The sequence below is a fragment of the Cylas formicarius genome, unplaced genomic scaffold, assembly GCF_029955315.1.
Source record: "Cylas formicarius isolate icCylForm1 unplaced genomic scaffold, icCylForm1.1 PGA_scaffold_1__22_contigs__length_36826433, whole genome shotgun sequence".
NCBI classification, from domain to species: domain Eukaryota; kingdom Metazoa; phylum Arthropoda; class Insecta; order Coleoptera; family Brentidae; genus Cylas; species Cylas formicarius.
In genome coordinates, this window is record NW_026844264.1 from 18,413,318 (window position 1) to 18,440,169 (window position 26,852).

The 26,852-nt window shown below is 32.8% G+C and overlaps 1 protein-coding gene across 2 annotated transcripts in view; it reads right to left on the reverse strand.

Moving 5' to 3' along the window:
- Window positions 1-26,852, reverse strand: part of LOC132697070 (neuroligin-4, Y-linked-like) — a 489,753-nt gene that overhangs the window by 435,152 nt on the left and 27,749 nt on the right. The window lies entirely within an intron of this gene.

The window sequence follows — 26,852 nt, forward strand, 5'->3', positions numbered from 1 at the left end:
AATTATATATTTTGACATGGCAATTGTTTCGACAACACCGTGCCTTTATCAAATGTTCTAAATCCCGTTTTCTATACTCGTGTATTCGTTCGTCTATTGTTGGTTTGTTAAAAAAAAATGTTTTAGGAATATATTCGGCAACGTAGAAGTATTTTAAAATACCAAATAGCCAAGAAACCAATTTCGGCTTCTTTCAAAAATTGAACTGAAGAGGCTTTTACTTGATGAAAATCCATTTATCAAAATAAATAAGAACTAAAAGTTCAGATTTTCACGAAATTATATATTTTGACATGACAATTGTTTCGAACACGAAACAATTGTCATGTCATAATATATAATTTCGTGAAAATCTGAACTTTTAGTTCTTATTTATTTTGATAAATGGATTTTCATCAAGTAAAAGCCTCCTCAGTTCAACTAAAATATTACGTGGTAGCGGATACCGGGTGGACCAAATGAAATGCGCATTATTGCTAAGTTTATTGGGATATCAAATTCGCTAAATTAGCATAGTAGTATTTTTCATGCCGAATTTTTCAGATGTCGAATGCATCCAAATATGCGTTTCAGAAAAACGCATTTGTTAAAAATTGAATACCCCATGTACTTCTAACTCTAATGCTTGCAAAACCTTTCTGTACAATGTTGACTTAAAATAAAAAATATCCGAATTATAAGCACATTTACCAGATATTTTAATAGCAGGTTTGTAAATTTATAGTTGGTATTGTACAGTAAGCAATAATAAACTTTACTACGTTTATGGGGTTAAGTGAGGTTTATCAAACATATTGTATAATAAACTTTTATAACATATAAGTATAGTCTGAACCAAATAAACCATTAGTCATGTCGTACATAGCTTGACATTGTCTAGTAGTATTATTTCTACAAAAATTAGGTTTGTCGAGAAGCGAACTCCCGCGATCATAGTAGTTCCAATATTTTCATCTTTTTAGCATATCACATTGTTTCATCGGCAAACATTTATAATGTGGCGAGTCAGTCGAATGAACTGGCTCCGGCCCTGACTGCGTTTCAAGAAGTAGGCATTGCGTTCTATAAAAGCGAAGCGCCGCTCGTGGAACTGGTCAGTCCAAAAATGAAACCGTGCCGCACAGAAATATTAATATTCAACGTATAAAAACAGGCATTATACAGATTAAATTAAATTAAGTAAATAGTTAATAACTTTGAAATTTTGTAACCGTTTGATTTGTCTAATTTGACAACTGAACAATTTTAGATCATTTAAAAACATTTGTCAAACGTTTAAAGGAAGACACGAGTCTACGAGAGAAAGGAAGGAGATATAGAAGTGTCGAAATGTTAGACAAAAGCAACTATAAGTCCGCAAATAGTTAAATGCAGTAACTAAATATAACTGTTTCTATTAAGTAACTTTTCCTTTACACGTTGGCTGCAAGATTGAACACTAAAATCGTCAATGCATTAAAAGTTAATAGTCTGATGGAGGCATTAACTAATTAAATCAAAATTCAAGAATTAAACGCATTGCTGCAAGCAGTTCAAACTCTAAATATAACCGTTACGATTACCATAATCAGAAGACTACTTGACTGGAATGGGTAAAGTATGTTCATAGATATAAGAAAGTGACCAATTGCTTTTGGATGGGATTATCCAAGGGTGGTCATTAACATACAATGCAACAAGATTATTACCTAAAGTTTCGGAATTTAAATTCAGGTAAAATTGTGGTCCGTAATAAAAAATAATTTTCTCTACCCAGCGATCTAGCGTGCGGGAAGCGTCACTTTACCACTACAATTTCGTTTCCCACGAATCTAAGATTTTACCACAATTTTTGGCTTTGTCAATTCTGACGGTAATGTCAGTGAACGTATTCGTGTTGTTTTGCGAAAATGTACCCAAAAACTAAAGGTCGTAGAAAAAGTATAATATGCAACACGTTCGGCGAACTTTTTGACTCACTCTAAAAACTCGCTCCGCTCGTGTCAAATAAACTCGTGAGTCAAATGCCGTTTACCGTACCTACTTGTTGCATAATATACTATTATACCTACTTGTGTTTAATATTCTTTGGTTTGGTATAGTACTTAGTTTAAGTTTATTAGTAATCATTCTTATTTCGTGTGTAATACAGCATATGTTGAATCATGTGCGAATTATGCAAAAATATAAAAATAGGTTCTACAAAGCTTGAACCTACAAAAGGAATACGTCTACGATAATTATGCAAAAAATCTAGGGCATACAGTTTTAAGGCTTCCACCTTGCCATTGTATATTTAATCCCATTGCATGTTTGGCACCAACTGAAATCCGCCATTCCGCTGAGTTAACTCTAATGTCCTCAAACTTATAGAAACCGACGTCTTTAACATCCCTCCACAAAGTTGGGCAAATTCTGTTAAACATATAGAAAAAGTAGAACAATCGTATATCCATATTGCAAATAATGTAGAACAAATAATAATTAGAACAGGCGATGACAGCGATAGTGATACTGAAATATTATGTGAATAATTTTAAGTAATTAAAGTAGGTGATAAAAATAATTTGTAATTTTATTTTAGATTTAAACATAAATACATACATAAATAATTAAATATTGTTTAGTATCTTTCCTAAGAAAACACCAAATAATTAAATTCTAAACAAAGTGCGGACCTTTTCGGCAATATTCATTCTTACAGCTTGCCCGGGTCTTTCCTTAATTCGTATCAGTTAGTCACTTTCTTATATCTATGAACAGACCATACAGATATTGGGTAATCTCGCACACTAAAGGGTTTTCAGCAGTTCCACAAACCCGTGGTTTATCAATAAGTTCACGTAACGTGACCATGAGTTCTCCCGAGCAATGCATCAAAAATGGCGCTCAATTTCATCTAACCAAGGCCAGGGGATTACCGTATAGAATGCAGTACGATCTGTAGTAAAGTTGTTCGGATGGCGGAAATAAAGTTAACCCCGAAGTTTGAGTTTACTGCTTCGAGAGCACGTCCGAGCACATATAAATTGGCCTACGTTCCTTAAAGCTTTCGAAAAATGTGTTGACGTTTCATTTTATCCGAGGCAACTTATGTAGGGACGCAGAAAATAAATTTGCTTGCAGATAGGCAAATTTAATTTCGTCCTATTTTCAAGTAGGTAAGAATTCTATCCGCGGAGGGTATGCTTTCTCGGCGCGGTTAATGCGCGTTTTAAGTGAAACTTCAAGTCAATTTAAAACGGTATCCCAGAATTAGATTCGGCCTGTGAAATCCGTGCATTCCAGAGAGCTATATCTAATTATATTATTAGATTAGATTTTTTTTCGATATGTAGGACTACTTCTTATGGACGACCACGTGACCGATAATTGTTGAAATAACGCAGTGGTAAATAAAAAAAATGTGCGTTTATCCGTTATATCGCCAGAAACCAAAAAAAAAAAAATAAATTTGGCAACGTGTTTACTGCTGATTCCAAAATCTATATTATACCTAACAATATTGGATGAGCCACCTTTTAGGTGGAATTACTATTGATTATTCTGATGTATTATGGTCATTCGCTAAGTCCTTCAAAAATAATAATTTAAATTTTTGCTAAACTTGACGATATGCTTACTTTATTTTATAATGTTCTTTATTCGATAATCCAAAGATTTGTGCCTTTCCTAAGTGGTTTACACGAGATTTAGAAGCAAAAAATGGCACACACAAAATTTAAGCATTCTAACTCTATTGAAGATTATCGGAAATTTTCTAGACTCAGGAACGCTTGCTCAGCATACCCAAACTTTGTCCAGAATACAGAGTCGAGTCTTCCAGAAAATATTAAATCATTTTACAACTTTACAAATGCATAGCGCAGTACTAATATTCCGCCCAATCGCTTTTGATACTGAGATTGAATTAGGTTCCTGCCCAGCCAATTTATTTGCGGATTATTTCAAAACTCCATATGGAAACAAAAGCTTAAGTTAAATTGCAATAATTTAAACGTGAAGGAACATCGAATATATGCTTCTGAGATCTACTCCGAACAGAGACTCATTCCAAATAATGGACCTGACCCTGACGGAATATCTCCCCGATTTCCTAGGTGCTCTGCTTTCGTCTCATTATCTCATTTTTAATGAATCACTTCATTTGGGCATTATCCAGACTACTGGAAAACATGTTACACTGCTCCCATTTATAAAACGCTAGAAGGTCCTGATGTTACAAATTAAAGACCTGTACCCATATTAAGTGGCAAACCAAAGTTGGTCCAAAGCTTAATAACACAATTTTAACTCGCTTTTTCAACAATACAATTATAGATTATCAATATGGCTTTCAATCGGGACAACAATAATTAACGGCATAACCTTGGATGGATAAAAACCTAAAAACGGTATCAAATGTTAAAGACTTTGGCGTGCTCTTCAGAACCGGCTTTACTATTAACAAGCATATGTCCAACATAATTTCAGAGGCTTATAAAATGTTGGGATTTATCAATTTATCAATAGGTGTTCAAAACGTGAATTCCATAAACCTTCTATATTGTGCTCTGGTTCGACTCCACTTCGAATATGCTTCATCTCAATGGAATTCTGATTATCAATGTCATATTCGACAATCCAACAAGTTGGGTGTCGACTTGGTTAACATCGATTATGCGGTACTTTAAAACTTATTAGGTTTGAAAACGTTTAGAAGTCTTAGAGGTCGTCCTGATGAGGCCAACCTGATGTTGCTGTTCAAAGCTATTAATTCCAGTTGTTTTTGACCCTAAATTCTTTCAAAAATTAGGTTTTTGGCACCAATATGAATAATTCTTCTAAATAGCACATACCGTACCACAGGAGTGATGGTATGGAGTAATGCATTTATCGCAAAGGCTGGCCAGTGAGAACGAGCATTGGGACTTTTTCACTGGAAAATTAAAAATTGACATATTTCAAAACTTTGCCTTGAGACATTTCTTGTTTTGCACATTTAAAAACATTTTTCAAATTTGAAACAAAAATAATTTTCTTCAGATTTTGTTTTAATTTTTTTTTAAATAGAAATTGAGTCCGGTAATGGAATATGTGTTCACATACCCTTATTTACGGCACTTGCAAACTGATTTCGCAATATTTCTTTTATATTTCATTATCAATTAAATATTAGTTAGTTATGAAACAAATGCTTAATGTAAATGATATATTCTGTTCTCAGAATATCTGTGAAATAATATTTAATCATACTTTCTATGCGTACTACAAAACTGATCGACTTAAGTAACCGGTATTGCGACAGTAATTCCTTACCTACTAAAACAATTTATAAAGTCTGTCAAATTCTGTCGGTTTATCCTGCTGAAGTTTGGACCTGCCGAATATTTTTCTTTCGCCCAAAACTTGGAGAATATTGTATTATATTACAGAAGGACAAAAATCAACAAAGTAACGTCGAAGTTGTTCTAAGCACTTTATAAAAGTATATTCTTTTGAAACTCCATTTATTCTGTTTGGGGAGGGTGCTAAAATCAGGATATAAGAAAATAAATGGACGAATGAACACGACAATCCTGAAACCCCGCTTCGGTCCTTTCAATTTATTGTTATAGTAAAGTTTCAGAGAATTACTCGTTGCGGAGAACGTTGATCTAGAAATGAACCATTATTTTCATTTTCTTAGTTAAAAAAATTACAATCGAGTGACTTATGCTATGTAATTGGATATGTCATCATCATATCATTCTTGGGCTTGACGTAAAACGGAATCGAAATTGGCCGCGTTAAATAACGAAACCAGTTGAAGTCATTGAAAGTTTTTAATCAGATTTCGCAAAATTGTGCCTATTTAAATTGTATTTACATCTGTATGTTCTTGAGTATACAAAGCGTATTCTGTAAGCAATAAAATACGCTTAAATGTCAGGAATGAAGAATGGAAAGATTTTCGGAAAATTTTTATTACTGCGAACTAAGCACTCTCTCTCTATAGACAAGACGGACAGAAATTTTTCAATGGCAAAGCGGTATAAGTTTTCGAAAACTCGTTACATTTATACGTAATTAGAACACATAAGTTTTAAATCGATTTAACTATATTATTTATAGTTTCATTACTTAATTACTCAGGAAATTTCTTAAAAAATACTGGAAAATTTGCAATGGGCTGGTGATATGCATTAACTCATGGTTTATGTGTTCCGCCTATGTAGACTACAATATTACATTTAAATTCCGGAATGAAATTTCTACAAACATTATTATACTTCATTTTTCTTTATGCTGGAAGCGTTCAACAGAAGTTTAGATTCCAGAATTCTCTTATGTTGCAAATCCATGTCACATTCTTCCCCTAAGAGAATTATAGTTGGCGTGGATCTAACAAACCCCATAGTCCTGAGACTTGGAACTTACTACGATGGAAGCCCAACAAGTTCCGCTAGTAAAACGGAAATAATTTCGGTCCATTCGATGCTCTTTGAGTCATTCCCATACATTATTTTCGAGTGGAACATAGGATACCTGGATGCGTAACATTTTTAGTCTGCAAATTTGAATAGATTCCATCCAAATTTTTAATTCACAATTCCATGAAAGTATATTGCCAGAATGCTATTAAATTATTTACTCTTAATTAGATATTGATACAGCAAGAAAATAACAAGATGACATCTGCAAACTGTAACAGAGGAATTTAACATAATCCACCAATAAATTAAATATAATAGGGGAAAAAGTGGTGAATCGTGAGGGAGTAGGTTTTCACTAAAGGTATTATTAGATGGATCTCTCATTGTCAGAAATTCAATTAATTTAGCCACATCTCTGGCAGCTTTGGTTTTAGCTAACTCAGAAATTAGTCAGCTAACTGAAGAAAGTATCGCCAAGTTGTTAAAATCGCCTTTACCATTTCTAAACCCAGCCTGTCCGGTATTAAAAAGACATAGATTTTGCACTTTAGCTTAAAAGTCAAATTGATCGGCGCATATGACAACTAGATTTGGGATTGCGTTTTCTATGCTTCCAGAATGCTTGTCTCTCCGAACTCGTACGAAACGGCTGCTTAATCTAACTGGGTACGTCACCAAATGCTCTTGAATTCTACAATCCAAATTTATATTCTAAGTCAAACTTGCCAAGCTGCTTCATATTCATAAAAATCGTATATGTATTGTATATAAATATTTTGAATAAGAAATTTATGTATTGAAACGTAACTATTTAAGTAATATTGTTTCCGTTACTGAAGGGAATAAATTTAATTCGGTTTTCAGAATCATATCGTTCAAGTTAGATTTAAATCTAAATCGGGGTAAGACGCACGCGATGTTGTGTGACAGTCCACAAAAATCTAGACAACCTAAACGGCGGTTTGTCGTTCATATAACGCCGTGTAATTATCCAGCAATTCCGCAGAATTAACCGCAACGAAAAGTGAGAAACTCCCAACCCTTTGACTTCGCCTCGTAAAAAGCCGTGCTTACCGCAGTATAAGTTTAAATGCCGTAAATAAAACGGATATGCTATAGTGAAGTATTGAGCGCTTAATGGTGAGAAAATCGCAAGCTGGAATACTTAAAAAGGTAAATCGCATTTTATCACGGCAACCTTAGAGCTAAAAAGCAAATTGTGTTTTCTTAAAATGTGTTAGATTAGAACCATCCGTCTAAATTTTGATACGGATATTAAACAAGTTAATGCGGGAATTATTTTAGAACTGTGAAATATTGAGAGAGTGCAAATTTTATCTGCATTAGTTCCAGAGCCCTACGATATCGGACCACTGTGCAAACTCGAACGGAAACACGACTTTCCAAGTGGAAAGCAGGTCTTTGTTGTCGAATCAGTGCGTAAATCTTCATGAAGCATAAATCTGAAGATAGCCTTCCCCTTAGATGTCATAAATATTTTTTATCGCCCGAGTGTCATTTACGGCCGAGTTATCTTTTAATTAAGAAATAAAGAGAAAGAAAAATTTAAATAATATTTTTTCTGGACTAATTTGAACAAATTTATTGAAATTTTTAAACGAAATTTAAATCCAAATATTAACACACGAATACTACGTATATTCCAACTTTTGTGAAACATGATTTACACTGATGAGCTTCATAAATGTGGAAAACATAGAGGAAAGGAAAGTGGCATATTGTCGAGTTGAGCGAAATTCTCTATTTTGTTAGCAGATTACTTAACTTTGCGAGGAATATTTTTTGAGCCATTTTTCGTTTAGAGATAGTAGTAGATAATTTAAGTTGTTTAATTCGGCTTGAAATTATACCGGAAAAATTAATTGAGTAGGGGAGCATAAAATTAGGTAAGGTCGATTATTTAAAATCGGGTACATGAAAATTTTGATTACGGTTTGTGCAAAATTTTACTAGACACATAATTTAGATTCTGCAGCGCTTATCAGTCACAGTTTTCAAATTCTACTAATGAAAGTTTACATGGTGTTTCAATAATATCCCGAATCTTATATGAAATTATTTCCTTTTGTTCTAGCTCCAATATCTTTTATTTTCATTTGACAAACGCGGCGAATAGTTTTTTTCTTAAAATGCGAAATATGTTGGCGAAATTAACCTGACATTAAGGGTATATCCTTCGACCTTTGGGGCTTCAGCTACCCAGCACCTGTAGATACTATAGCATACGAAATTCTTCCTGGCCGAATAATTTGTGTAAAGTCATCCTAAACTGCCTATTTACTCGTCGCCTTGAATAGCAAGAGCCCCCCTCTAAATTTTATGCATTTAGTTTTAATTTTACGTCTTTTACAAATTTTAAATTTAAAAATTCGTTTTCTCATTTAAAAAAGCAGCCTGGGGCTAAGAAACCTCGCTAACCATAAAAAATAATGTTGACTCTATAAAGTAATCTTTCCCTAATAAAGACAATAGAAAATGCAAAGGCGCTGTTAACTGTGCAACTGCCATTTTTGCAGTACATGTAGTATATCTATCATTTTAGGCGATTAGTTCGGCTACAAATAATGCAAGGTTATGTCATAAAATAAATAAAATTCTATTATTATTCCAAAAAATAAGGTTACCTAATTAATTTTGTAAAAAACGTAAAACACTTTTTATGCATTAAAAATTAATTAGCTTAAAGTAAATTAAATGACAAAAGTATATAAATATTTTAAGATATATTAATTACACTATATTTTAGATTTACGCGCAATGGTTAAGCAAATAATATTAAACTAACCAATAAATAAAAATACAAACAACCCATGCAAAAATTCTATTCAATATTTACTACTTACATTGTTCCCTACTATCTTTATTATACACCCTTTTAGCAAATGATATAATAAAATAAAGCACAAGATATAGCGATATGTTAGCTTATATTAATTTCCATTGGAAAATGAGCACCCCGTATGTCGAACTAATAAAAACGCTTTTGCTTTAACATTTTTTTATAAATCGAATCTTCTGAAAGAAGATGGAGACGCTTTTATGTGCCACAGCCTGTAAAATAGCTAAAGTACGATAGAGAATTAGTAATGTTGACAGGCATTTGTTGGTTTTATTCGTCGTAAGCAACATCGTAATTTAAGTATATTCAGACTGGAGCTCTATCATTAAAGCTGATGTACCATTAAGTTTCTCTTAAACATTCTAAAAATTCCGTACTAGGTGTTGCCTTTAATCCGATTACTTATTAAACGGGCTGATACGACGTCGAGCACCAAAGTGTAAAATGTACAAAGGCAAGTCCTGTCGGGAGATTTCTGCTTTATTTAATTCTCCCAAGCAAAATTATCCTGTTGAACGCTTCGAGAGGAGAGAAAAGAAAATGAAAATAAATGAACGTTTCCTCTATCCTCCAGCAATCAATATCAAGTGGTTATTTTCGAATAAGATCGACTTGTTTTTCATTAATTACGAGTAATCGACTTACCTTTTTTTATTTTTTTGTATTGCTACTGTAAATCCAGCAGTTCGTTTTGTATCTACTTAAAAACTACTAACGGAGCTTATTTTTAGAAATCCTATATTTAATTTTAGTGCGTTTTATAGGAGATTTCAATAGCAACCGCATTTTAAGGCAAGAACTACCTAAAATTTATATCACTTATAATTAACTTATTGTTATTTGGCACCAGTAACTATATTTATATTATGCTTTGATTAGTTTTGGTTACTTTTGGTGAATGATTAGCTGATACAAGGCTTTATCAGTGTTCCGGTAACTAATTGCACAAGTTTCGGAGATATTCACAAGTTAATAACTCCTCCGAAATAACTATATTGTCCTTCAATTATACCCTAGTATGCAAGAGTACGAAAAGGCACTTAGTGTAGCTTATGTAGCCGTTATAATTTTTTGAGCTAAAAACTGACATTTTGCTATGTTATCCAGATGAAAATACAAAAATTGAATCATTGCATATGCTTTAATTTCGAATAAATTTTTGTTAACATATGGTTAACTAATTATTTCATTGAAATGTAGAATACTTATTCAATCGCCGATATTTTAAACTCAAAATTAATCAATTAATGCGCATCCTGTTTTTCACTCTTTTTCACTATGCCTTTAATATTGTGTTCTATTTAAAAATTTTGTGTAATAAAAAATTCATGATAATATTTTGAAACCCCTACCTATATGGGACAAATTTTGGACTTATAATAATCCTCGGATATACATACGAAAAACAAGATTTATGCACGGTTTTTTTTTTCAAAGAAACTTGCACAGGCTACTGTAATGCTTTTTACAAAACTTCTGGATTCCTCCTGCGTCGGTTTTTGCTTAGTCGAAAATGCTGACGTTTCGCCAATCATCCTGTTGGCTTCTTCAGAGCTTCACTGAAACTGGTTCAAACAGCTCTGAAGCTCTGAAGAAGCCAACAGGATGATTGGTGAAAGGTCAGCATTTTCGACTAAGCAAAAACCGACGCAGGAGGAATCCAGAAGAAGTTCTACATTGTTCTAATAAGAATATTTTTAAAATGTAGACCACCACAGTTCTTGATAAAGATGTTCTTTTAAAATTTATTTTCTGAAATACACACTTCGTACAGAGCATTATTCAATATTCTCAGCGGGTTTCAGAAAACATTTTTTTTTAATTCTAGATATTAACCCTCCACTTTTGTACAACAATTAATGGAAATATATAAAAATAAAGCAGATTAGGCCTTCTAGGGTTCGACTTGCAATATCAAAAAAAATTTTTTGGACGTCGATTCATGTAAAATATTAAAATATTACAATTAAAACTTTTCGAGTCCAATGTGAAGTGAAGAGCAAGTAAATACATTTCTACATTCTTCTCCGAAATTAATCTCGAAAGTGACCAAACACGATGCAATAATTATTGCCTATTAATGATTTTGTGTTAATTGTTTACATTTCGCTGTTACTTAATGAAAGCCCGTTCAATAGATATAAAAGATTCACAACAGCTTTATTCTCGATTATATATAGTATATATAATATGCTTATTAAATTGATCTCAATTATTTGGCAACAAATAATTCTGAATTAGCCACAGGGTGTGGAATATACCAAGAATGGAATGCACTTATCTATTCCTACATCTATATTAATAAATAAATATAACTCAAATTAATAAACAATTATTATATAATTAAACGCTCTATATATAAGCGAAGATATAACTTTAAATATAATAAAAAATACAACAGGTTGGTTGATTACATAAAATGACATAATTATGTTGCAAAATAGGAAAAATTCCTTATATACTTATAAGATCACGAAAATTAAACTTTGAAATGTATGAGGAACTGTGGAAGTGTGGAAAGTTGCTTTTGTTTAAAAAAAAAATTAACTTGAACCAAAAGCAGCCAAAACCAGGAAATCTCAGTTAAATAACTGCAGCAAACAGCTTTCAAAATTCCAGCTAGATCATTAGACCATGTTCCTGTTGAGCAGAAACGTAAACTTTTTCATACGTGCCATCGGCTAAATAAAATATATCTACCAGTTTAACTTTTCTATGCCTTTTATTTTGTGTTTTGCGGAGGAGACATTATTCTTCAGGTCACGTGTAGGACGTCTTAACCATTGGCTTTCAGAAGCGAAAAGGAAAGAAAGACTTATCAACACGGTAATTTTTTATTCCCTATTTTCTTAAGCTTGACGTTTAGTCCCTTTTATAACATAAAACACAATGGACGGATCTTGACGAAATCTCCCAGACTTTATCAAATAGAAATCATTTATGATATGTGGGCACGTCCAGTACTTTTAACCCACGCCGCTACGTATTTCCTCCATCACAATTTTTTCTTACAAAACGATGTTTAAAAATATGCAGACACAATGATCGCTAATTAAAAAATGTTATTGCTCACCATCATATGCTTAATTTTTAAAAATTCAACAAACTATCAATTTGAGCGACTTGATTCGAATCTTGAATATTCTAAAAATAAAATATAAAATATAAATGGGACAATCTCCTTCAAAAACGTGTAGAGAGATTTGCAGCTTTCTTCTTTTATAGAAGGTGTCGGATATATTTTACACATTACCAATTTAAAAAAAAATCTATGTGTATGACTGTAAGTAAAAACTACAGACACGATTGTTATAATTATTGTAATTATTTTAAAATTGTAACTACTTCAGTATACCAATATTATACATCGTTTTACAGCAAACTTAATTAAATTCCAAGTTGTAAATAATATACGTGAGTTACGTAAGAATTAATAAATTGACACTGATGCCCAAATTTCAGTTTCCTAAGGGTTGTAGCTAAATTAACGTATTACTGTTCTAGTTTTGTTGAAAAATAAATTAAAATAATTAACAAAATATATAAACACCAGTTTTACGCGACATTTCACAGCCTCTTCGGATTTTAAGATACCACCCAATTTCAGAATAAATATAGACCAAAAACATAGGAGACTATAATTTTTTAACCAGTATACCATGCCTGATGGTTGATGGATATTAGATTTATTGGACAAACTTGCTGAAAAATTGTTCAAATGGGTTTCTGCCTTTCTTCTATCTGTATAAAATATTTTTGTATTGAAAAGTAGCAACAAATTTTATTTTTTATATGAGACGACCTGTAGATTGTCAAATAAACTCGTGAGTCAAATGCCGTTTACCGCACTTGTTGCATAATATACTATTGTAGTGAATATAACTGAGAGACTGATAATATAAAGTAAAGATAACTGAAATGACTGTCGAACCTTTCTTTGGTACGCTGATGAGTGGGGTCAAAATTTTACACATATTTAACAAAATTTCTATTGTGTCTTGTTACCTCTTGAAAAGCGAAGTAAATTTATATATAACGTAGAGTCGTCAACAAATTGTTCTGCTGTTATCCACCATACCGGTCTTTGCAAAATGTATGTAAATAGATGTAAATCTGCGGTAACCTTGTCCTTATGCACCGCAATCAGAAACTGAAATAAGGTGCAATAACTTTTTAAAAGCAATTGAGTATGAAATTCGAGCAAAATCTCAAGTAATAAAAACGATAGCGGATAACTAATAGTTGGTCGTGCTAAAACGGTAATAGAACTAAATCAAACACGCCGTCCAAAGAAATAAACGCCCATGAAACTTAATAACCCCCGTTATCGTTTATTGCATTTTACCTAGCTGTAAATTGAAAATGAAAAAAAGACGAAAACTTTTAAAGCGCTTGTAGCAAATTCCACCTAGTTTTATTGACTTTACGAGCGTATGTAGCATTTCGTCTATACTCGTACAATGTAAATAAAGTTTGCAGCGTGTCGCATCCAGCGTCGGAACAAGAGCGACGAATAGTTTGCTTTTATTTTCTTTTTACGTTTATTTTATACGGTGCGGTTTATCGCGCAAAAGATATACAAAATTTTTGATGCTTTACGTCAAAAATAAAAGCTATTTTCGCGTAATTGCTACGAATATAATATGTGCTTGTTTATGTAAAATATTCAAAACTTAATTTTCTCTGTAGTCACATCCAAAATTATTTCCAATAATTTAATTCCTCCATCGTTATTTATTATTTTCAATATTTTTATTTTCTCCCAAAAATGTATTATTCTGCTCTATGTTGCTTGGAGTTGTTACGTTTCTGTTACTCTCTTATTATCGTCTGTCCTCTGTAACGATGTTAACAAGCTTATAATACCAATATCTCTTAAGCCAAGAGACTGCAACTTGTTTTAAGTACGTCCATTTTCGGACTTTGTTAGTGTCTAAAATTCGAAGATGTGGAACTAAAATTTTCACAGTATCCACACGAACTCTTGAAAATGGTCAAGGTAACACAAGGGGAACTATTTTTATTGCTTCTACAACCTATACACTTCTTCGACCTTGTAAAAATTTGAAAATCAACTTTACTTACAATTTCTCTCACCTATTGATTTATGGTTTTCCTCTATCATATAGACTGTTTTCCCGTTATTCTCTTAAACATTGTCCGAAATTTACAACTACCGACTTAAGACTTGGCAGGGGACATCAACATCAACATCAATTTCTGAAAATGTATATATTCATGAACTATGGTGTTCTAAATTTAATATTGTTAATATTAAACAAGATGTGTCTTATAATGGAAAACCCATAGATCTAATCGATGACATAGTGGCCCTACAACGGTAAAAATTGATGCACCTCAGGGACTATGATATTTTCGTTGAGATGGGCCATTTTCTTTCTAAAAAGCGATATTCACACACTTAACTCTTTTTTGACCTGGGTAATTAATGGCAGTGGGACCTATTTTAAGAAAATACTGCCGTAAAATTTCGAATCCAAACTTATTGACTATCTGTCAGCGGCAATGTTGGTTGATAGACAGCTCCTCCACCTACAGTACTTTGAATTAATTTTAATTAATTAATTCCTATACGTAAACTTAGTATTTTTTGCAACTAGAAACGGTTTTGCTAAACTGTATTCGTTATACTAATTTTTGTCGCACTTTACTTTCTATTAAACGTAATAACATTACCTTCCTTCCTTCCTACTCTTCCTGCAGTTTTTTAAAATTATATTACATAATTTTTTTAACACTTCTCCAGTACTTAAATTTTTGCAATTTGTTTAAAGTACAATAAAGGAGAAAACTCCTAACTGAACTCATGTTCAGAGCAGAGATCTGTCCACCCATTTCTTCTGACCCTTCCAGACCTACATTTTCTTTGTTTAATTTTCCAATTGGCTTAATGACGAATCGCCGAAGTAAAAGCAGAAAATATGGAAATAATGTCTATATACTTAGCAACTTTTAGTTGTTTGAAAATATTATGCGCAATTACGCTAATAAGAAAAATTGCCGGAACTACTGAAGATAACTTCAATTTTTTTACCGGCTATTACGGCTTATCGGATATGCTTTGGATATATTGCGATATCATAGTAAGCAAAATAAAAATTTTCTTATTTTGATTAATGGTATAGTATCTCAACATTTCATATACGAGGATAAAGATAATACCCAAAGACATAATAATGCCAAACGACAATAATCTTTATATATTATTTTCTCAGTGGCCAATAAAACAGCGAAATCCATTCGGTCCAGATTATTATTTCTCTATAATCGCCATTTTATTTTTTGTTTCTGTCCCTTTTACGTATTTGGGGCGTATCGCACTCCAAACTTCAATCTACTTAAACTCCACCGCCTGCAATGTAATCCTGGATTTTATGGCTATCCATCGTTTTCTAAATTGCCCCTCGGCAAAGGATTTGCAAAATCTCCATGATCATTCGATTTTCTGTATTCAAATCGAGTGTATTGTGTTATTATACTGACAAAAACTAAATTCCTCCATAGATTAGTCGAGTCACGTACAGAACGCCATCTAATTATTCAAGCATCGTACATTCTTTGGCAGTAAATTTTCCTGACATAACGAAAAATGCTGATTTTCAATTCGGATTCCGGAGAGAAAACCAAACATTGCCACAGGGTTTGGTTTATTTTTATTCGCCACCGTGCAAAACATTGTGTTCGTAGCTGCTCGTGAGCTTGGGGTAAATTTTGTTTACATTTTCTAGTGGAATAAATCGATTTTTTATTATGGGCATAGTGCTCCATAAATTGCCGACCATGGAGTTTCGTTTCAAATGAAATTTAGTACTTTTAATTTGCAAACTTCAACTTTAAGTTTTAAGTTTTTATTCCTCCGTCTATTACGCATAATACCGCAATAACTTTTAAGTAATCGGGCAACAACGAGAAGAGATAATCAAATATGGCCTGCATCGAAAAATTGATAAAAGTTTCATTGAAACTGTCTGCAAGCTAACGGACTTTTCAATAAGTTTTAAAATTCCCCGTGGATATTGCACGTCAGTTATATTGGGCGCGTATATTGAAACGTCACTAAATCATTTTTATTAAAATTGATGGGAAGAAAGTACAAAATAATATTTCCTTGACACTCATGTAACACGACAAGAGTTGTGCTGACCAAAACATTCTTAGTTTAATTAAAAATTGTAATTCAAAAGAGGAGATAAGTATGTAAACATAAACAAAAGCAACACGCTTTCAGATGAAATCAATCAGCGCAGTTCAAAAAAAATTGCTTCCTCAAATGAAGTCAAAATGTATTTGAAATAGTTCATTACACAATTTCTGCTTTAATGTAGTGGATATTGATTAATAATTTGAAATGGCGCGTGCACATTCAACAGAACAGTTTTTAAATATATATCCAATGTTTTAAATAATCATCTAGAGTTCTCCAAACGATATACAGTTTATATAACCTTTTATGGTTTTAACTTCGGAATGAGTTTGTGACCCCTCTATTGTAAAGCGGAATGAATACCATTCTTTTCAGCACATCTATCACAAGCCACAGTAGTTTCGGAGCTTAATTTAGATCAAATTTAATTTGTCTTCGGTATCATGTTGCGGATATGATTTGGACTTATATGATTAATATATAATATGTAATTATTATCTTTAAAGACGGTCATGAAAATATAGCGGTTTTCTTCGACAGTGTGGTAAATATCACGTTGATGTCACATGATCAGAAGTTAAAAAGTAGGGCACAAGCCAATTTGTTGGAAATTAGCTTAGATAATTAGATTTCAACTGGCAAATTTTAATTAGCACTTGTCCTCCGCCCCTTCACCAATGCCCCTAATATTAAGACTAATTAGCAAACAATTATTCATTTTCCAATCTCCGAAATGTGACACGTCAGCTGTATTCAGCGCCAAGTTTAAAATGAAATAAAACCCCACCGAGGTCTGTGCGGAATTTTGCGCTTTTAATTACTTTCATTTGCATTAATAACTCGATGTCTCTGACTATAGCCCACCCTGGTAATCGAGAAATGAAGTTCGATCAGCTTGAGCTTTTTTATTTGCTCTGTAATCCGGGATTTTATGGATCGTTTCGTTTCCGATCTCGCGCTGAAAATTTTAGTTTCTCTGCGGTGCTGACGCAAATTCGAAATCGGACGGATGAAAGTTTTATTTTCTCCGCCTACAAGCGAATTTGTTTTGGTGTAAGCTCGGTTAAAACCAATTTGTAGACCCCCCACGGACATGTTAAATTGGTTTTTTTGTTTCTATATACCTTTCTAGAAAAACAGTTAATTTATCCTACTGGGACTACAGTGCCCCATATTATAAACTTTGATCAATCTTTTTAATTATAAGAGGTTAGTAAAATTAGTCCGCAGAAAAAATAATATATATGGCGATAATAATATCGAAAATAAATTTGTGCCATTAGGTAGCACTACTAACTAGTCAAGAACTAGTTTCAGCTGTATCTATCACATATTTTGCAGTAAACAACTTCAATCTGTCTACAAAAGTGGATAAAAGTGGAAAAAGAATTTGAAACAGTTGATACCGAAAGAAATGAAAAAGCAAAATTTTCAAAGAAACTTCCACAGGCTACTGTAATACTTTTTATACAATTTCTGGATTCCTCCTGCCTCGGTTTTTGTTGAGTTTAATAATAAGTAAATAAAAAAGCTTATTTAGATGAAGTTCATGGTAAATTCTGGTTCTGTGTTTGGAACTGTTTACAATTGATTCAATGAGTTTAAACATAGTAGTGCACCCATAATATGAATACAGATCTGGACACCCTTTGAAGTATGGTCGATTTTGAAGCTGTTTCAACGCTTTTCCGTCGCAATTCTGATTAGATAATGAAACAATTAAAGCACCATTACAATAATCGCCGGGTTCAGCAGATTTGACCACCAGTGAGTATTTCTTGTATTCCTTGTATTGGAGAGATATGGCTTGGGTGACCTCGAACAAGGAAGTAATTGTCCAAAAAATACTTATTGAACGACCTTCGATGAACAATAGTGACTATTATTAACCAGAGTTCTACAAAAGAAAAAGTAACAATTATTTTATTAAAATTTTCGGTGATTTTAAATAAATGCAGATGCTTTTATTGCATTTATAACAATAACCTAACGCGCATATTAAATCTGACATGAATGCAGTGAATGAATGTATTATTGTTACTGTCGCCAACTGAATGTTTTGTGTTTCTGTGGTGACGAAGGGACTCCTGCATATTTATTTATTGTTCACAAATACATATAACAGCAACAAATTTATTGGAAATTTCAACTAAATTTGTTAAAATTTGTCCGTTGAGCCTATTTGCCAAGGCGACCAACGATATTCGCGAATTGCTGACAGTATAAAAAAAATGGCACCAAAGAAGTATTTCATATAGTTACTTCACGATTTGTTTGAAATGCTAAGAGAAAAATAAAATCAATTCTGGAAAGTGAAGCTTTATTTATATGGAAAAACTAACTGGAAGTTCAAAAGCTGTTTTGAGAAAGATAAGTTGCAGTTCTATTTCAATAGGTAGCCCAAGAGAGGAGTCAGATAACTTATTTCAAGATTAAGATTAAAACGTGTTGATATGAACCCCTCAAAAGTAAAAGTGATTTCCGTATTAAGAATAAATTGTTTGCACACAATGAACAATGGCGTTTGTCATAAGTGAACCATCATATTTTAAATTAAGGAAATTAACCGTAAATCGGACACACATCAATAAAAAAAGATATATTAATATCTCGTAAAATATAGCATTTTGTAGGTCGATAGACCTTGCATTTGCAAATTTGAAGAACATTCAACGTGACTCACATGGTGTTATTGCACACGAAAGCAGTATTTTGAAAATTAAAGTGGGTTTATTTTTATTCGGCTAATGATTTTTAATGGAATTGTATTAAATATCTGTAAATTTAAAATTATTTTCACGTACGTTCTCATTCCGCTCTAAGCTTTGGAAACAACAAACCAAACTAACCAAAACTAACCCAAATTAAAAAAAACGTTAAATATAAGATAAATCCGTTATGTTAGGATAACGGCAAAGTGATAACATGTGGAATAACGGCTTATGAAATATTAATTTGATTGAAGTTCTCTCAAACGTAATCCGCTAAAACAGGGGCTTAGGGGCTCATTTTGATTTTAGAATCTAAGCAAAAGCCTTAGTAGGACTTAGTGAAGTTAAAATTTGCAAGAAGCAATAATATTTCGGGTCACTTTTCCCTTATTTATTAAAAATGCTACTGTAGTTCTGCTTCAACAGAAGATGGATAAAGAAACGAACTTAGAAAGTTGCTCGATGATTTTTCTTAAAGAATTTGTGCACTTTTATAACTACTAACAATGTAAAAAGCTGTAGTCGTCAATTGCTAACAAAGCTTTAATTCTTGGTAAAAATTAAACTAATTTGTTCATAATTAACTAAATGTTCTGAAAGATGTAAAGTTGGTGGATAAGTAAAAAATCAGCAAGGCATAAAGGTGATAGCTGAAAATCGAATAAATATTCAATACGTTTGAGAGATATTATAATTTTGATATTTACGTATTTTTTAAAATTAATGTTCTTTTTACGAAGACTAGATTAGCATATCCCTTTTTCCTTTTTACAAACTATGCAACCATTAGAAAGGCATTTATACGAAACATTGAAAAATTCCTAAACACTGCCAAGGTAGCCTGATGTACTGCACAAGAAATAGTATATTATGCAACAAGTGCGGTAAACGGCATTTGACTCACGAGTTTATTTGACTCGAGCGGAGCGAGTGTTTAATAAACGAGTGAGTTAAAAATTTTACCGAACGTGTTGCATACTACACTTTTTCTACGACCATTAGTTTTTGGGTACATTTTCGCAAAACAACACGAATACATTCACTGACATGACTGTCAGAATTGACAAACGTTAAAATTCAAATCGTAGGAAATATCTCCGAAAACATCCGATTGCTTCCAAATCCGTGCGGTAAAATCCCGGAAATATCCGAAGTGGCTCGGATTCATGGGAAACGAAACTGACGTGGTAAAGTGACGCTTCCCGCACGCCAGATCGGTGCGTAATTAGGTATTTTACAGACGGGAGTAGAAAAATACAATTACTCCTATAACAAGGATCTCTAAAAAAAATATTTTACTAGGTACAGGATTATCCAGTTGTATCATTAAAAACTTCGTATTTTAAAACAGAATGGTTTGATATATACTACTACTCTCAACTGCCTCGCAATACAGTCGCATTTTAATAGTCTGAGCACTATCAGTCGAGTACATTTTTGAGTAGGCATTGAATTATTTTTGTAATTCATGGGAACAGCAAAAAAGTAGCTAGCTGTTTACGAAATTCAGAGCAGCTTCTTAAACTATAGGAACATTATTTGACTTCTTCAGGGCAAATGGAGAAATACCAGGTCCTATGTAGTTGTTCATAAATGCATCATTGGTATAGTCTGTCTCCATCTTCATGGTGCTGACTTTTACCCGCAACAATGGTAATAAAGCTGCAATAAACCTCGGGTCCGGTGGGTATTAAAAGATAGAACATTAAGGGCGGACCCTCAAAGGTTTTTTTATATATCTTTTAATTTCTTAAAGGTAATTAAATCACCAAGTGGGTAATCGGTGTGATTCCATTACTAACTTGCCTTTTGTCTATTTTGCGCTACTTGAATCCCATTTGGCTTTAATAAAGACAATTCATTTTCCTCCTTATTAGGTCCTGATCACAATTGTATATACGGTGAGTTTGAAAATCACGACGTTTATTCTTTTTCTTCAATTCTTCACTATTAATAATACCCTTTTCGACTATATTGGCCTTTTCCACAACCTGTTTTTCGAAATGCATAGTAAAAATGATTATTCAACACTGACACAAATGGTCAACACTCAAAAAAACATGTTTTGTTAATGACTTTACCCAAGAACAATAGATAATAACATCGTTAAAGTTTTATTGGGGAAGGTCCGTCGAAGGTCAACACCATGAAGATCGAAACAGACTATACTTCAATTTGTCGAAACAAATAACTAGTCCGAATGATGATTTCCATGATGGCAACAAGGGCAAAGATATTAAGATCCCTCCTAATACATTATTAGTTTCATTCGATGTTCAAAATCTATTTCCTAGTATTCCACCTATTGATGTAATAAACATAATAGACAGCATGCTCACCCAAAAACAAATTAACCCAATCGTTAAACAAGATTTATTGGATAGTATAATAGTTTGTTTAGACCAAAATTACTTTGAATTTAATGGTCAGTTTTATATTTCTAAAGAAGGACTAATTATGGGAAACCCACTTAGTCCTCTACTTGCCCAAATTTTTATGGACAATCTGGAAAATATTATACTTGAACATCCATTATTTAAAAGTTTTCTTTGGTGGTACAGATATGTGGATGATGTTTTTGCGTGTTTCGTAGGGACTGAGAGACAATTAGATACATTTTTAAATTATATCAACTCATTACACAATCGCATAAAATTTACTACTGAAATCGAACAAAATAACTCTTTAAATTTCTTGGATTTAACGATAACTAAAGCACAAAACAAATTAGATTTTTCAATATACCATAAACCTTCACACACAGACACTATAATACATGAGAGTTCAAACCATCCCCATACACACAAAATGGCTGCCTTTTATTTTTTTATTCATAGGCTGATAACTATCCCTCTTTCAGCAATAAGCTTTGAAAAAGAATTCAATATTCACTGATAGATAAAATCTTAACTAAGAAACAATTTCAAAAAACTTTGAACTCTATATATCCCCGCTATATGACTGAATCTTAAGGTTTTAAAACATTAACATACATAGGAGAACCTAGTAATAACGTTTCAGATCATCTCTCAAAATTGCTTTTAAAACTAATAACACCCTAGCAAAATTTGTTAAAAACAATAAATCTAAATCTAATAGATCCCAGAATTGTGGAGTCTATAGATTAAATTGCGGATCATGTTCTAAGATTAATACTGGACAAACAGGTAGATCTTTCAAAAACAATAGTTCAGATTCTAATTACGCTATACATTTAAATTTTGAAAAACAGAATTTTTACGACAATTTCGAAATTTTACACACTGTTTCAAAAAGTAGAAAATAAAATTTACTAGAAGCTATGGAGATTAATAAGATGAGAGGTTCGAATGTATTACTTAATGACCAACTGGATTTGAACGAATCCCCCTTGTTAAATTGCAATGTAATGCCTCACATTAAGTAATTACTACCGATTTTGTATTTATAAACATCGGTACCGTTTGATATTCGCATTTGATAAAGATACGGTGTTGCCGAAACAGCTGTCATTTAAATATATTTATGTGAAAATCTGACAAACGTTTGTTCTTATTTAACTAATATATTCCCATTAAATTTTTGGGCCTATGTAACACGTTCAACACTCAATAGGATACTGCATTTCGTATGAGATCAATAATCACTCTCACATTTCAATTACTACAGAGGTTAATGTTGTTCGTATTTGACATCGCTAAAAGCGTGCGTTTAGTCTAATTTTCTGTATTTATCCTACTCTTCTCCCGCAAGGAAACTCTTAACCTTTTGTCACTTTGTTGGTCGCACTAGCTGCAATAAACGGAGAAACTACGACACTTGTAACACAGACCAACAATGCACATTACGAAAACTTTGAGGAAACTAATTTCATGGAAGTGCATACAAAAGGCGCCGGTTTAGGGAAATAACGAGGGGGAAATATTTTCAAGAAGTTCCCGAGTTGTCGGAAATTACAGTTTTAGGGAAATTGGGGCTGAACTTTGAGACAAAAGAAAATTTGACAGTTTTCTGTTTACCGCCCCGCATTAGAGACGTTTAGCGCGATTTGTAGATTAAAGAAATTAGTTTTTATTTACACACTGGCAAAGGGCGAATACCGGTCGGTAAATAAATATTTGATACGCACACGGAATAATTTTGCTAAGTTGTTGAACTTTTATGAACATACGAGAATTAAACGAAAATAGGACGCCTTAGGGGTGTATCGTATTGCATCAAAACCTCGTCCAAAAGTTTGGGAAATCAATTTCTGTATAGTCTGCGGGGCATGTAAACTAGTATAGAATGACGAACGCAAACTCTAATCGTTTGATGTAGGCGCTTATGAATTTATTACAGAATATAAATTTTGGCAACCCAAACTTTGACTTTAATGTTTTGTTGACATTTCCAACATCCAGCCACTTTGGTCGGATCTTTTAGAAGTTCATTACTGCGGTTGCCGGGGTAGGGTTGCAGAACTTAATCGTATTTAAAGATAATTTAATAATGGGTTGCCTCCGGCACCATTTCTATAAGGACCCCGACATTATCTTCCAACGGATTATTAAACTGTAGCAGAAAATCGCTAATCGCAGTTTATCTAAGCTCACGGCTAACGATTTTTTCTCAATTGCGGAAGCGTAATCTAAATTCAGATTCCGAACCTGGAATTTTGAAACTTTTGCAAAATAAATGTCTTGTTTAGACTTGAAGCAGTTTCTTATGAAAATTTAAACATCTCCTTTAATTACGATTTACGCTCTTCAGCTTTGATGAGAAATTAGTTGCGAAATAAGAGACGGGGGAATTTAAATTTTAAAGTAGCGCCGGGTCCCTAATTGAAAATATTTATGTTTGTTTAGATAACTTTGCCTTCGAATAGCGGAGTTTTAAGCTTTTTTAAGTTTTAAGCCGACTTACAGAATTTTAGACAGTTACGTCATATTATTCCATCTTATATACAATATGAGTCAGGAACATTTCTGTTATAGAAAATGAAAAGGAAAATTACAATGGTCAAAAAATGACGAAGTTCGGGATATTGATAACAATGAGCAAAGCGCATGTAATCTGTAGGATTAGTTTTGTGTTTTAACCTCTGTGGTCGTCGATCAGGAAAAGATGCAATAAAATCATCTGAATCTAAATATTTCATAATAATTAACGCACTTTTAACACTGGCGTATGGAAAATTGGCAGTATGGTCTGTTCATAGATATAAGAAAGTGACCAATTGCTTTTGAATGGGATTATCCAAAGGTGGTCATTAACATACAATACAACAAGATTATTACCTAAAGTTTCGGAATTTAAATTCAGGTAAAATTGAGGTTCATAATACAAAATAATTTTATACCTACCTGTGTTCAATATTCTTTGGTTTCGTATACTACTTAGTTTAAGTTTATTAGTAATCATTCTTATTTCGTGTGTTGAATTGTGTGCCAATAATGCAAAATATGTGTGAGTCTAGTGTATCTCAGGAGATGCTTCCGCCCAAATGTAGAAAACACTATTCTATAGAGACTGAGGAAGTTATAAACAATGTTTATTTGACTCTCATTGAACGCGGTGCCAGCAAGCAAGCATCTTTAGAAGAAACGGCCACATTGACGAGAATTTCAACATCAACTGTATGGAAAATTGTGAATAATCCCATTTCAGCCAGGAAAAAAAAGAAGCGATGTTGACATTTTCTCGAGTGTAAATAAAAGTGATCAAGATTTAATACGGCGTAAAATTTCCCAGTTATAAGAGGAACAAAGCGTGCCTACGTTAGATATCTTAATTAGGAGGCTTGAAAAAGATGAAACCGGTGTCAAATGTGGCAGAACTACCTTATGGAAGTGTATTAAACACATGGGTTTTAAGCTTAAAAAAAATTGACAAAAGGCAAGTTTTAATGGAATCTTTTAGAATTCGGAAATGGAGACTGGAATATCAAGAAAAAAATAGGATTTACAGAGAATAACAAAGGCCAATTATTTACTTGGATGAAACCTGGTTGACACTTATGATACCCCGGAAAAGAGTTGGTTTGGCTCCACTGATAAGTGTAAAACAAACGCGCCATCAAAAAGAGGTAATTATTTTGTACGCCGGCTCTAAAGATGGTTGGTTTCCAAATGGACTTTCTCTGTCTGCGAAAAAAATTAAAGATTCTTCAATGGATTGCCATGAATACACCACCTCTGATTTATTTGAAAGTTGGTTTAAAGACAAACTAGTTCGAAATATTCCTGCTAATAGCGACATTGTAATGGACAATGCAAGTTATCACAGTAGACAGTTGACTAAAACCTCTTCCTCATGTGACACAAAAGCAACAATCCAAAAGGACATATATAATAACGACTTTATATTTACGAAGATTATACCAAAAAGTAATTAATTGAGGTTCTACAAGGCTTGAACCTACAAAAGGAATACGTCTGTGATAATTATGCAAAAAATCTAGGGCATACAGTTTTAAGGCTTCCACCTTACCACTGTATATTTAATCCCATTGAACATGTTTGGCACCAACTGAAATCTGCCATTCGTCGTAAAAATGTTTTTGCCCGAGTGAACTCCAATGTCCTCAAACTTATATAAACCGAAGTTTTTAACATCGTTCCACAAAGTTGGGCAAATTCTGTTAAACATATAGAAAAAGCAGAACAATCGTATATCCTTGCAAATAATATACAACGAATAATAAATAGAACAGGGGATGATAGCGATAGTGATACTGATATATCATGTGAATAATTTTAAGTAATCTAAGTAGGTAATAAAAATAATTTGTAACTTTATTTTAGATTTAAACATAAATACATACACAAATAAATAAATATCGTTTAGTATCTTTCCTAACAAAACCCCAAATAATTAAATTCTAAGCAAAGTACGGTCCTGTTCGGCCATATTTCATTCTTGCAGCTTGCCCGAGTCTTTCCTTAATTCGTATCAGTTGGTCACTTTTTTATCTCTATGAACAGACTTTACCTAGGTTTATTTATTATTTACAATACGAACATCAATGGTGCAATCAGTAAACAAACCAATATTTAATCAGATAAAAGTTCCAAGTGACGATATAATTTTTTGTCACTACAACGCAATAAACCCCAATTTCGCAAGTTAGTATTTTGTGTTCGATTCTTTTCTAAGTGTACAATATATTCTTGCTCTCAGCCTAAATTTTGACCTTGTATATTATATTAATTATAATTACGTGGTACTGTCGCCTAGCATTAATATTTAAGCTTACGTGTTACGATGTGAGTCCAATGGGAAAAACTTCTTTAATTGTCACTAGGTAGGCGTTTCATTTTAATTAGATTCGTCATTACAAAGTAAATAAAAAAGCGATGGGATCTTCACTACTTTTCATATCTATCAACCAAAAAATTGACAATTTGACACCTACTGGTCGTCACTTGTTTTCTGCATTGATGTACAAAGCTAATATTTAAAATATTTTGGAAACTGCTAGAACAAAATATCATGGTGCCCCAAATAAAAATCGATATTTATGTGCGCACACTATGCAAAAATCATAGGATTCCATTTGAGCTTTTTGGTAATACGTTGCCGTACGAATTTTGACATTAGCTAAACCTAACATCTTTGAAGACGGAAATAAACCAATTTGAAAGAAGCGACTCTCTTAAGTCGTTGTTTAAATCCAGATTAACTGTATATTATACAAGTACGCATTTTTAAGGACGTTGTTATTTAAGGCAGAGTAAACAAAATTTAATTTTTCTGTTGCGCCAAAGTTCATTTTCGCACCG